Genomic DNA, 15242 nt, shown 5'->3' with positions numbered 1-15242 from the left:
TGCTGTATGAAGCAATCAGTACGTAATTGAACCCATGAGGGGTTTCAACTAATCAGCATGCAGTATGAAGAGCGCTCCAATACGTACAGGAGAAATGTCTCTGATTAAGTGGTACGTTGGCCACAGAAACGAGTCAGGCAATATAACGTACTTGGATGGCTGGGGCGGGCTGAACGGTGATGCCGGATGGCAGATGCACTGTCAAGTGCATCTTGAGAAGCTTCGGCCTTTGTCAGACAATATTATGACACGGGTGCCGTCCCATGTAGGATGCACCATCTCTAAAGAATGAGCGGCTGAGGAAGAGGAACCTTCCTGCTCCGGTTTCCAGCACAGTGCATCTTGATGAAAAGTGCCTGCTCCCATCACATCCAGATCCTACTAAGGATTTTAATTGACTCTCTGAACTCTGTACGCATTGGAACCTACTATAGGTGTTTAATAAAAGCTTGATGTGACTACACATCCCAGCATGCTGTATGAAGCAATCAGTACGTAATTGAACCCATGAGGGGTTTCAACTAATCAGCATGCAGTATGAAGAGCGCTCCAATACGTACAGGAGAAATGTCTCTGATTAAGTGGTACGTTGGCCACAGAAACGAGTCAGGCAATATAACGTACTTGGATGGCTGGGGCGGGCTGAACGGTGATGCCGGATGGCAGACGCACTGTCGAGTTCATCTTGAGAAGCCTCGGCCTTTGTGGACAAAAAAAAAAAAATAAAATAAAAAAAAAATATATATATATATATATATATATATATATATATAGATATATATATATATATATATATTATCTACTGGCGGTCGCCAGTAGATAGTTATAGTTAGGACCGTGTTTCCATAGGAAATCCGCAACATTCTATTTGGAATAACTTTGGCGCCGATTGACGAATCCTCGCAAAATTGTCAAAATAGGTGGGGCGCTCCGCTCCGCTCCTACCCTGAAAGTCTCGGGGGGATTCGTCAGGCGGGGGCTGAGAAAAAAGGGGGGGTCCCAAAACGCATTTTCCCCATGCAATTTTCCATAGGGACCTTTAGTCCAAGGTACAGCCCGAACGGCTGAACAGAATTACTTGAAATTTGGCAGAGAGGTAGTCCTCAGGTCAGGGAAGTGCCTTTTGCAGGTCTGGTGTCAATCTGTTCAGTAGTTCCTGAGAAAATCAAAAGTAAAATCATATATATATGTGGGCGGAGCCTAACCACACATCTCATCCTGAGATCTGATTGGCTGTCAGCACTTCATCGAAGAAGTGTTGGCAGCCATCTTGGGACCAATGTACATGATAGCACCTCATTAAAAATCATTGCAGTTAATAGAAGGTTTTAAGACTTTAGTTACATTATAAATCATTTGTTGATGGTACCATACTCATTTTAGGAATTGTGGTATGTTCTAAGGTGATTTCACCATGTGAAAAAGCCTTCTGCTGGGATATCATGATTGAGAGAAAAATATTTTCTCATGCTTTTCCCACATAGGTTTGGAAGGTGATCTATAAGCTAAACTGAGAGCTTATTTTCTGTAAATTCACATTATCTTTCTCAGTCATGTGAGAATGAAGTCTGACATTCTCAGTAAAACATGTACATCCAACAAGGGCAGAGACTGACAGTTGATTCCTTTGTGTTATACTGCAGCTTCCCAGAGTGTTCCAAAGAACAACTAGAGCGCTAACAGTCCTACTTATGATAAACGTATGGCACACCTGAAGCCATCTTGCTTGGATTAAAGTGGTAACTCTTAAAACATTTAATTTAAAAAGGAACAAAATGAGGGGGTTCATTTTTCCATAAAAAGTATGATTAGTGCTGCAGAAAGAAAAATGAGGGCACATTTTGAGTGACTTCTCAAATCCTCTTCTATTTCATTACAAAATTCTGACATGCAGACTGAAACATGCACTTTCAATACCAGCAGAAGTTTTCCCTGGTGAGCAGTAGCTTTACTACAGTGATCTAATGAGCAAAAAGAGTGCTAACATTCTGAATTTATGGCATATGTGTGACACATCTGAATGCCTTCTTGATGGAATCAAAGTAAAAAACTGAAAGTATTTCCTACTGAGGAGACTGCAGTAAATGAGGAAATTAGGAAACTTCATAACAAATAAGTCTCCCAAGATGGCCACCAGAGACAAAAGAGCCCAAATGTAGCCCAAATATCACCCAGATGTAGCCCAAGTATAGCCCAATGACAGAATGTCCCAGAATGTTCTTAAAAACAACTAGAGCGCTTACTGTCCTCATTATGACAAAAGTATGGCACACTTGAAGCCATCTTGATTGGAATAAACTGGTAACACTTAAAACATTTAATTTAAAAAGGAACACAATGAGGGGGTTCATTTTGCCATAGAAATTATGATTAATGCTGAAGAAAGAAAATGAGGGCACATTTTGAGTGACTTCTCAAATCCTCTTCTATTTCATTAAAAAATTCTGACATGCAGACTGAAACATGCCCTTTTAATACCAGGAGCAGACTTCCATGGTGAACAGTAGTTTTACTACAGTGATCTAATGAGCAACTAGAGGGCTAACATTCAGAATTTATGGCAAATGTGTGACATATCTGAATACCTTCATGATGGAATCAAAGTAAAAAACTGAAAGCATTTCCTACTGAGGAGACTGCAGTACATGAGGAAATTAGGAAACTTCATAACAAATAAATCTCCCAAGATGGCCACCGGAGACAAAAGAGCCCAAATGTAGCCCAAAATCACCCAGATGTAGCCCAAATATAGCCCAATGACAGAAGTGTGCAAAACACTTATTATTTTGTGTTTTTGCAGTGTTATATAGTGCAGACTTGTCAGGTATTGAAGTGCTTTACATGAGCATTGGTTACATCACACAAAAACAAATTCATTTTGGTTGTAGACATGGGGAGACTAAGTGATTTGACCAGAATCACAGAATGTCGAGCTGAAGCAGAAACTCCAACCTGGTTCCCCAGTTGCAAAGTGTGCAGTTCTGGAAGTACCACCACATCCTCTCCCCTAAGTGCAACATTTAATCAAGTGGTCAACTGGATAAAAAAACATAAAGATAACAAATAATTTAAAAGTGCTTTGTCGCTATTTGAAAACTCAGAAAATATGTCCTTATTTTAGTCTTTTAGAGCACTAACCATAATTTTGATGCCAATAAGACCCTCTCATGTATGTCATTTCTAAAGGAAATGCTCTAGGTATTACAGTTTTGATTACATCAAGATGACGTCAGGCGTTCAACACTTTTGTAATAAATATAGAATGTTAGCTATCTAGTTGTTCATTAGGATACTGTTGAGAGGCAGAGGCCAGGGACACGGACTCTGAAAATTGAAGGCAGGTAGGAGGGTGCAAAGGCAACAATTTAACCACACTGAGCAGGCAGGAAGGGCCGTGGCAGCACAACAGACTATGGAGGGCAGTGGAAAGGGGGGCAGGGGCAACAGACCAACAATACAGGACTTGCAAGAGAGGCTGTAGCAATGTAATAGACCATTGTGGGCAGAAGGAAGAGGCAATGGTAGTACAACCATACATGCCAACAGACCCGATTCAGCCAGGAAACGTCCAATGTTTTTAAGCTCAAATGGGCTTTATTTGATCTGTTTCCTGTCTACAATCTCCTCTTTTTCAATGTAACTTAAAGGGGAAAATCAATACCCCAGTTTTTTTTCAAAATCTCCCTCTTACCAAGTTCAAAATGTTCGCAAGTATGGTACATTGGATCATGGAAGGAAATGGGGTAGGGACATGGACTTGGATAACAGAGGACAGGAGGGACATGGAGAGGTGCACCAAACTGACCCTGCAGGGCAGGCATCAGGGTTTGCAGCAGCACAATACACCACACAGGGCATGCGGGACAGGAGTGCAGCACAACAATCCATAGAAAGCAAGAGGGAGGGGACAGGACCATGCACATGGACAACAGAGAACAGAGGGGCAAGAGGCAATGGTAGCTAGCTGACCATAATGGACAGCCAGGAGAGAAAGCTGCAGCATAACAGACCATAAAGGGCAGGAGGGACGGATCAGGGGCATTACAATGGAACAGACAAGCCAGGAGGGAGGGAGTAGGGGTCTGCACATGTAAACAGAGGGCTGGGGGCAAGGGGGCAGGAGCAGCAAGATAGCCATGGAGGTCAGGCAGGATGGGCACTAGAAGCAAGACACACCATGAAGAGCAACAGTGAGACTGTGATGGCATACACACAGACCATGGAGGGAAGGTGGGAGGGGGTCAGGGGCAGCTAACTGACCACACAAGGAAGGTGGGAGGGGCCATGGCAGCACAGAAGACCATGCATGGCAAGTGGGAGGGTTAGTGGCAGCACAATGGCTATGATGGGCAAGAAGGAGGGTGCAGGGGCATGCACAAAGGACGATGGAGGATAGAAGGGAGGGTCAGGACCTGTGCACAGACAAGAAAGTTCAGGGGAAGGGGCCTCACAACGGACCGCACGGGGCAGGCAGGAGGAGCAGTTGCAGCACAACAGACCAGGGAGGGCAGAAGGGTGTGGCAGTACAATGGACCATGTAGGACAGGAGGAAGAGGATAGGGGCATGGCATGTGGACAGGCAGGGTGGAGGTGGCAGGGACAGGTTACAGTCATTGACAATGCTAGGCAGGTGGGAGGGGAGTGGCAGCTCAACAGAACACTCAGAGTAGATAGGAGTGGCAGGTCCATGGAACATGGTGGGCAAAAAGGATGGAACAGGGGCATGCACAAAGACATCGGAGGGCAGGGGGAAGGAGAAGAGGGGCAGCAAGCTAAGCACAGAGTTTAAGCAGGAGGTCAATGATGGGGCATGGAATTGGGCAATGGAGGGCAGGAGGAGTGGACTGGTACATCATACTAAATTGAGGGCAGTGGCAGCACATCAGACCATGCATGGCAGGAGGGAGGAGGCTAGTCCATGGATTCACACAACAGAGGATAGGGAGGAGGGGGATGGGGCAGCAAGCTAACTGTTCAGAGAAGGCGGGTATTAGGAACTTTATTGTTTTTAAAACGTGTGTCTGTGCAAACTACTTAAAATATGAACAAGTATGCAGCATAATCTCACTTTTATTCAGGAAGAAGAGGATGTTTGTGACTGTGACTCCGGGCTCACTTGGTAGAAACACCCCCTGACCCTCCACCCCCTATCGCAAAATGTAATGCCCGTAAAAAGGGTCGGTGAACACAGTGTTATATAGAACATAGTCCTGAGAGCACGATTGAAAATGAAAACTAGATATAGTGTATGGTATAAACTATGCACCAAAAAGTGTGATATAAGATGAACCGGGCGTGAAATATAATATGCAATACATTGTGCGCAATGACAGATTCATTGGAGAGCGCGAGATAGCACAGGCTCTAGCGCGTGCTATGCGATATGCGCCTTGGAGTGTAATATGCACAGGGCAGTGTTGTGTAACCTAACTAGTCTCTAAAGTTGTAATATAAAATATGTGCTGGGATGTGTAACGTTGCATATGCACTGTGACAAAGATATGGATCCCAGATTGTAATATGTATGGCATAGCACTGTGCGTTATAACATAGGCATCGAGGAAGGCACGTTAGATGGGGCAATATAACCCGTGCGAAGACAAGTGTGGCATGACATATTCACGGGGTGGTGTTACAGTGCACATGGGCTAGAGAGTGTCATAGCATATACACTAGCTAGTGGAATACAACACAGAGGTGTGTGGCACTCGGCAGGCAATGGTGGGTGTAACACAGCATTGGGCTCTGCCAGGAGTGCGCTGTGACTCTCAAGTGATGTTCGTCCCCTTTCCAGAGAGTAAAATAAAAAGTTTTACACATCTGGCAGCGGATGTGTGTTTTATTAACCGTGAGGGGGGTTTCTTGCATAGTTTTGGTCGAATTTTTGTCGAATCCCCTTTGAATGGCTTGGTGTGCATGTGTATTAAATGTGCCCGTCAATAGCTACCCATGTTTGTATAAATAAACGACAAGGGTGTCTACCGGGATTAGGCACGGTAGGGCATCAGACATGTCAGAGCTTCACTAGTGGTGTAAATACATTCCACGTGGATTCATTGTATGCATAGTCGCCTTTTAATGAATATCACACAAATCGTCATGGTGATAGGTACGTACGGTTTGTCCAGCATGTCCTAGGTGTGTCTATAAATATATATTTTTTTAAAATAATAAAAAACAGTGGCCGGCCCTGGGGATTGGGGTCAAAAAAATATAATTAGGAGACAGGCCCTGGGGGATGGGGTCATCAGGGCCAATAAATTAGAATAAGAAGGGGAACCACACAACCCCCTTCTTAAAAAATTAAAATAAATAAAAGACTGGCATCGTGCCGGAGGCCACGCCCCCTCCTTGCAGCACTCTGCAAACGCGCCCCCTGGCGAGTTGTAAGTTGGGGAATTAATTCCTCTTCAATACTGAGGGTCCCTGAGGGCCAACTAGCCCAACGGGCATCTCCAGTATGCGCCAGGGAGCTGCGCTGCAGAGAGGTGTTCTGAGGCCAAGCCCCTTTTTACACCTCTCTGCAACGCAGCTCTGTGGCGCTTACTGGAGGTACTTAGTGGTCTAGTTTGACCCTAGGGACCCTTAGGATTCAAGGGGACTTAATCTCTCAACTTAGAACAGCCACAGGGTGCGTTTACACAGTGGTGAAGGGAGGGCACGGGGCCTGAGGTGACGTGTGCAAACACGCACTATGGCACGTTTTAAATTGGGGATATAATTTCCCTTCAATACTGAGGGCACCTGGGGGCTAACTAGCCCACCAAGTGCTTCCAGTAAGCGCCACTGAGCTGCATTGCAGAGAGGTGGTCCAGGCCGTGCCACTTTTTACACCTCTCTGCAACGCAGCTCTGTGGCACTTACTGGAGGTACCTAGTGGGCTAGTTGGACCCTAGGGACCCTCAGGATTCAAATGAACTTAATCTCCCAACTAAAAACGGACACAGGGCGTGTTTACACAGTGGTGAAGGGAGGGGACGGGGCCTGAGTTAACGTGTGCAAAAACGTCCTGTGGCCTGTTTTAAGAGGTAGTTTTAATCCCCCTGCCCTATTATATACTAGGGGCTTACAGAGGAGGTCATGCTAATCACAGGGGGATCCCAAAGCATTATGTTCCCTAGTGTATGTAGGTGTTTTCACTGTATTCTAAGTGTCTTTTAACATAGCACTGGCTCTAGGACTGGTTAGTCAGACTCAGTTACCACCAGTAAAAAGTCGAGGGTACAGGGTGATTTTGCAACAAGGCTTCTTTCTGCTCTTCTTTTTGTTCTTTCTGCATGTTATCCTTCTTCCTGCACTTTTCTTCGTCTTTGAGGACTTCTGTTGCTTCTTTCTGCACTTCTTTTTTTTCTTTCTGTCCATTTTTTCTTCTTTCTTCACATGTCCTATCTCTGTAGGCATAGTTAGAAATTAGCATTTAAAAAACCTTTGAAATTCACAGAAAAAACCATAGGTTTCAGGCACGTTATAGTTAGGAATTAGCATTTAAAAAACCTCAGAAATTCACTGAAAAAACCATAGGTTTCAGGGGTGTTATAGTTAGCTGGACTTTTCATTTGTACAAAACCATGGAAATTCCCCCGTTATAGTTAGTTCAGCTAACTATAACTCGCGCGCCCGCAATGCACTGCTGATGACGTCACATATTACATCACTCATGACATGGTCCGTGACATCACTCATGACATCACTGATGACATCTCAAATGACATCACTGATGACATCACTGATGACATCATCCTTGTGATAGAGTGACAGACCTCCTCTCACCCTAATATAACCTTTGATACACACATTCAAAAATAGAGAATAAAATTTTCAAAACAATGGACATACCAATACCAGTTACAACAACCTCTTCAGTAATTCTAAGATCCACATACACATCCACTCATTCACCAACAGTCCTATACAGTCACTCATACATGTACTCACTCATCATATGTCCTCATACACCTATACATCCTGTTACACAATGCCACTCATCCATAGAGTTACTCACACACATAGTCACTCATGCTAATAAAGAATCAAACATACATTTACTTGCATATACAGTTATACACACACCACCACACTTACTTCTACGGAAACTTACACATACTTAGTCTTTTAAAGAATCACTTATAGAAACACATACTTATTCATACAGGAACTCTTTCAATCTCTCACTCTCACATATACTCACTTATATACACCAATAGTCACATATACTAGTTTAAAACATATGTAGTTACTCATAAAGACACTATTGAGACAGTCATTTACTCACTAACACCCCCTTACACACACTCATCCACCCATACAGTCCTGCACACATGCTGTCTTCAACACATACAAACAGTGAGTCACTCATTCATGCACCTATGCACTACGTAATACCCCCCACCGAACCATGCAGACACTCAGACTGATAATCAAAAAACCAACTAATAACCTATATAGACACCCATGTAGCTACTCACCAACCCATGCAGCCACTTATACACAAAGTGGGAGACTGATACAGATATTTACATATTTAAACATTACTCACTAAGCCATGTATTCACTATGATACACTTAATCAGTCAGTTACACAATCAATTTTTCAAAAACAAATCATCCATTTAGACACTTATATACCCATTTATTCTTCCATCGACCTTGAGATATACATATATCAAACATATTTAATTTTCAGAAAAACACACATTCACTGGATGATGTCATCAGTGATGTCATCAGTGATGTCATTTGAGATGTCATCAGTGATGTCATGAGTGATGTCACTGACCATGTCATGAGTGATGTAATATGTGACGTCATCAGCAGTGCATTGCGGGCGCGCAAGTAATAGTTAGCTGAACTAACTATAACGGGGGAATTTCAATGGTTTTGTACAAGTGAAAAGTCCAGCTAACTATAACACCCCTGAAACCTATGGTTTTTTCGGTGAATATATATATATATATATATATATATTATCTACTGGCGGTCGCCAGTAGATAGTTATAGTTAGGACCGTGTTTCCATAGGAAATCCGCAACATTCTATTTGGAATAACTTTTGCGTCGATTGACGAATCCTCGCGAAATTTTCAAAATAGGTGGGGCGCTCCGCTCCGCTCCTTCCCTGAAAGTCTCGGGGGTATTCGTCAAGCGGGGGCTGACAAAAAGGGGGGTCCCAAAGCACGTTTTCCCCATGCATTTTTCCATAGGGACCTTTAGTCCAAGGTACAGCCCGAACGGCTGAACAGAATTACTTGAAATTTGGCAGAGAGGTAGTCCTCAGGTCAGGGAAGTGCCTTTTGCAGGTCTGGTGTCAATCTGTTCAGTAGTTCCTGAGAAAATCAAAAGTAAAATCATATATATATGTGGGCGGAGCCTACCCACACATCTCATCCTGAGATCTGATTGTCTGTCAGCACTTCATCCAAGAAGTGTTGGCAGCCATCTTGGGACCAATATACATGATAGCACCTCATTAAAAATCATTGCAGTTAATAGAAGGTTTTAAGACTTTAGTTACATTATAAATCATTTGTTGATGGTACCATACTCATTTTAGGAACTGTGGTATGTTCTAAAGTGATTTCACCATGTGAAAAAGCCTTCTGCTGGGATATCATGATTGAGAGAAAAATATTTTCTCATGCTTTTCCCACAGAAGTTTGGAAGGTGATCTATAAGCTAAACTGAGAGCATATTTTCGGTAAATTCACATTATCTTTCTCAGTCATGTGAGAATGAAGTCTGACATTCTCAGTAAAACATGTACATCCAACAAGGGCAGAGACTGTCAGTTGATTCCTTTGTGTTCTACTGCAGCTTCCCAGAGTGTTCCAAAGAACAACTAGAGCGCTAACAGTCCTACTTATGATAAACGTATGGCACACCTGAAGCCATCTTGCTTGGATTAAAGTGGTAACTCTTAAAACATTTAATTTAAAAAGGAACAAAATGAGGGGGTTCAATTTTCCATAAAAAGTATGATTAGTGCTGCAGAAAGAATAATTAGGGCACATTTTGAGTGACTTCTCAAATCCTCTTCTATTTCATTAAACAATTCTGACATGCAGACTGAAACATGCACTTTCAATACCAGCAGCAGTTTTCCCTGGTGAGCAGCAGCTTTACTACGGTGATCTAATGAGCAAAAAGAGTGCTAACATTCTGAATTTATGGCAAATGTGTGACACATCTGAATGCCTTCTTGATGGAATCAAAGTAAAAAACTGAAAGTATTTCCTACTGAGGAGACTGCAGTAAATGAGGAAATTAGGAAACTTCATAACAAATAAGTCTCCCAAGATGGCCACCAGAGACAAAAGAGCCCAAATGTAGCCCAAATATCACCCGGATGTAGCCCAAGTATAGCCCAATGACAGAATGTCCCAGAGTGTTCTTAAAAACAACTAGAGCGCTTACTGTCTTCATTATGACAAAAGTATGGCACACCTGAAGCCATCTTGATTGGAATAAACTGGTAACACTTAAAACATTTAATTTAAAAAGGAACACAATGAGGGGGTTCATTTTGCCATAGAAATTATGATTAATGCTGAAGAAAGAAAATGAGGGCACATTTTGAGTGACTTCTCAAATCCTCTTCTATTTCATTAAAAAATTCTGACATGCAGACTGAAACACGCATTTTTAATGCCAGGAGCAGACTTCCATGGTGAGCAGCAGCTTTACTACAGTGATCTAATGAGCAACTAGAGTGCTAACATTCTGAATTTATGGCAAGTGTGTGACACATCTGAATGCCTTCTTGATGGAATCAAAGTAAAAAACAAAGTATTTCCTACTGAGGAGACTGTAGTAAATGAGGAAATTAGGAAACTTCATATAACAAATAAGTCTCCCAAGATGGCCACCAGAGACAAAAGAGCCCAACTGTAGTACAAATATCACCCAGATATAGCCCAAGTATAGCCCAATGACAGAATGTCCCAGAGTGTCCTAAAGAACAACTAGAGCACTAACAGTCTTACTTATGACAAAAGTATGGCACACCTGAAGCCATCTTGATTGGAATAAAATAAAGTGGTAACACTTAAAACATTTAATTTGAAAAGGAACACAATGAGGGGGTTCATTTTGCCATAGAAATTATGATTAGTGCTGCAGAAAGAAAAATTAGGGCACATTTTGACTTCTCAAATCCTCTTCTATTTCATTAAAAAATTCTGACATGCAGACTGGAACATGCACTTTGAATACCAGCAGCAGACTTCCCTGGTGAGCAGTAGCTTTACTACAGTGATCTAATGAGCAAATAGAGTGCTAACATTCAGAATTTATGGCAAATGTGTGACACATCTGAATGCCTTCTTGATGGAACCAAAGTAAATAAGCATTGAAAATGCAATAGGTCTTGCCCTCGTTTAAGTTAAAGCAATTCTGTTTGTAATTAGGTGGCTTTTTTAGCTTTGCTTTTATTAGTGTTTTTCAAACTTTTATGTACATAACATGCATATGTATGCATATATGTATTCACTGAAAAAACCATAGGCTTCAGGGGCATTATAGTTAGCTGGACTTTTCACTCGTACAAAACCATAGAAATTCACCCGTTATAGTTAGTTCAGCTAACTATAACTCGCGCGCCCGCAATGCACTGCTGATGACGTCACATATTACATCACTCATGACATGGTCAGTGACATCACTCATGACATCACTGATGACATCTCAAATGACATCACTGATGACATCACTGATGTCATCATCCAGTGAATGTGTGTTTTTCTGAAAATTACATATGTTTTATATATGTATATCTCAAGGTCGATGGAAGAATAAATGGGTATATAAGTTTCTAAATGGATGATTTGTTTTTGAAAAATTGATTGTATAACTGACTGATTAAGTGTATCTTAGTGAATACATGGCTTAGTGAGTGATGTTTAAATATGTAAATATCTGTATCAGTCTCTCACTTTGTGTATAAGTGGCTGCATGGGTTGGTGAGTAGCTACATGAGTGTCTATATAGGTTATTAGTTGGTTTTTGAGTATCAGTATAAGTGTCTGATGTCTGTATGGTTCGGTGGGGGGTATTACGTAGCGCATAGGTGCATGAATGAGTGACTCACTGTTTGTATGTGTTGAAGACAGCATGTGTGCAGGACTGTATGGGTGGATGAGTGTGTGCATGGGTGTGTTAGTGAGTGAATGACTGTCTCAATAGTGTCTCTATGAGTAACTACATATGTTTTAAACTAGTATATGTGACTATTGGTGTATATAAGTGAGTATATGTGAGAGTGAGAGATTGAAAGAGTTCCTGTATGAATAAGTATGTGTTTCTAAAAGTGATTGTTTAAAAGACTAAGTATGTGTAAGTTTCTGTAGAAGTAAGTGTGGTGGTGTGTGTATAACTGTATATGCAGGTAAACGGATGTTTGATTCTTTATTAGCATGAGTGACTATGTGTGTGAGTAACTTTATGGATGAGTGGCGTTGTGTAACAGGATGTATAGGTGTATGAGTACATATGATGAGTGAGTACATGTATGAGGGACTGTATAGGACTGTTGGTGAATGAGTGGATGTGGATGTGGATCTTACAATTACTGAGTAGGTTGTTGTAACTGGTATTGGTATGTCCATTGTTTTGAAAATTTTAATTTCTATTTTTGAATGTGTGTATCAAAGGTTATATTAGGGGGAGAGGAGGTCTGCCACTCTATCACAAGGATGATGTCATCAGTGATGTCATGAGTGATGTCACTGACCATGTCATGAGTGATGTAATATGTGACATCATCAGCAGTGCATTGCGGGCGCGCAAGTTATAGTTAGCTGAACTAACTATAATGGGGGAATTTCTATGGTTTTGTACGAGTGAAAAGTCCAGCTAGCTATAACGCCCCTGAAACCTATGGTTTTTTCAGTGAATTTCAAAGGTTTTTTAAATGCTAATTTCTAGCTATGCCTACAGAGATAGGACATGTGAAGAAAGAAGGAAAAACGCACAGAAAGAAAAAAAGAGAAATGCAGAAAGAAGCAACAGAAGTCCTCAAAGACGAAGAAAAGTGCAGGAAGAAGTATAACGTGCAGAAAGAACAAACAGAAGAGCAGAAACAAGCCTTGTTGCAAAATCATCCTGTACCCTCAACTTTTTCAGATGGATACTGGTGGTAACTGAGTCTGACTAACCAGTCCTAGAGCCAGTGCTATGTTAAAAGACACTCAGAATACAGTGAAAACACCTACATACACTAGGGATCACTATGCGTTGGGGTCCCCCTGTGATTAACATGACCTCCTCTGTAAGCCCCTAGTATATAATAGGGCAGGGGATTAAAACTACCTCTTAAAACGCACCACAGGGCGTGTTTGAACATGTCACCTCATGCCCCGTCCCCTCCCTTCCCCACTGTGTAAACACGCCCTGTAGCCGTTTTAAGTTGGGAGATTAAGTCCCCTTGAATCCTGAGGGTCCCTAGGGTCCAACTAGCCCACTAGGTACCTCCAGTAAGCGCCACAGAGCTGCGTTGCAGAGATGTGTAAAAAGTGGCACGGCCTGGACCACCTCTCTGCAATGCAGCTCAGTGGTGCTTACTGGAAGCACCTGGTGGGCCAGTTAGCCCCCAGAGGCCCTCAGGATTGAAGGGGAATTATTTCCCCAACTTAAAACGCGCCATAGGGCGTGTTTGCACACGTCACCTCAGGCCCCGTCCCCTCCCTTCCCCACTGTGTAAACACGCCCTGTGGCCGTTTTTTAAGTTGGGAGATTAAGTCCCCTTGAATCCTGAGGATCCCTAGGGGCAAAATAGCCCACTAGGTACGTCCAGTAAGCGCCATTGCAGAGAGGTGTAAAAAGGGGCACAGCCTGCACCACCTCTCTGCAACGCAGAGCAGTGGCGCTTACTGGAAGCACCTGGTGGGCTAGTTGGCCCCCAGGGTCCCTCAGGATTGAAAGGGAATTATTTCCCCAACTTAAAATGCACCACAGGGCGTGTTTGCACACGTCACCTCAGGCCCCGTCCCCTCCCTTCACCACTGTGTAAACGCGCCCTGTGGCCATTCTAAGTTGAAAGATTAAGTCCCCTTGAATCCTAAGGGTCCCTAGGGTCAAACTAGCCAACTAGGTACCTCCATTAAGCGCCACAGAGCTGCGTTGCATAGAGGTGAAAAAAGGGGCGTGGCCTCAGAACACCTGTCTGCAACGCAGCTCCCTGGCGCATACTGGAGATACCTGTTGGGCTAGTTGGCCCTCAGGGACCCTCAGTATTGAAGGGGAATTAATTCCTCAACTTACAACTGGCCAGTGGGCGCGTTTGCAGAGTGCTGCAAGGAGGGGGCGCATCCTCCGGCGCGATGCCGGTCTTTTTTTTTTTTTTTTTTAGAAGGAGGGCTGTGTGGCCCCCTTTCTTTTTCTAATTTATTAGCCCTGGGGAACCCATCCCCCAGGGCCTGCACCCTAATTTTTTTTCATGAAAAAAATTAATTTGGCCCTCCCAAGGCCTTAATCGGCCCCGGGGACCCCAACCCCCGGGTCATGGCCTATTTTTTTTTTTTTTATTCCTTAGGAGGGGGGCTGTGTTGCCCCCCTCCTCAGGCTACTTATGGCCCCGGGGACCCCATCCCCCGGGGCCGGCCTTTGATTTTTATTATTTAAAAAAAATATATATTTATAGAAACGCCTAGGACATGCTGGACAAACCGTATGTACCTATCACCATGACGATTTGCGTGATATTCATTAAAAGGCGACTATGCATACAATGAATCCACGTAGAATGTATTCACACCGCTAGTGAAGCTCTGACATGTCTGACACCCTACCGTGCCTAATCCCGGCGCCCCCGCTGGTGGGTACTCTCCAAGTAGACACCCTTGTCGTTTATTTATACAAACATGGGTAGCTATTGACGGGCACATTTAATACACATGCACACCAAGCCATTCAAAGGGGATTCGACAAAAATTCGACCAAACTATGCAAGAAACCCCCTCACGGTTAATAAAACACACATCCACCGCTGGATGTGTAATACTTTTTATTTTACTCTCTGGAAAGGAGACAAACCTCACTTGAGAGTCACAGCGTGCTCCTGGCTGAGCCCAATGCTGTGTTACATCCACCAGTGCCCGCCGAGTGCCACACACCTCTGTGTTGTATTCCACCAGCTAGTGCGTATGCTATGACACTCTCTAGCCCATGTGCTCTGTAACACCACCCCGTGAATATGTCATGCCACACTTGCCTTCGCACGGGTTATATTGCCCCATCTAACGTGCCTTCCTC

The sequence above is a fragment of the Triturus cristatus genome, chromosome 1_1, assembly GCF_964204655.1.
Source record: "Triturus cristatus chromosome 1_1, aTriCri1.1, whole genome shotgun sequence".
In the NCBI taxonomy this organism is placed as follows: domain Eukaryota; kingdom Metazoa; phylum Chordata; class Amphibia; order Caudata; family Salamandridae; genus Triturus; species Triturus cristatus.
The sequence above is the reverse complement of the archived record's forward strand: the minus strand, read 5'-3'. Positions refer to the sequence as shown.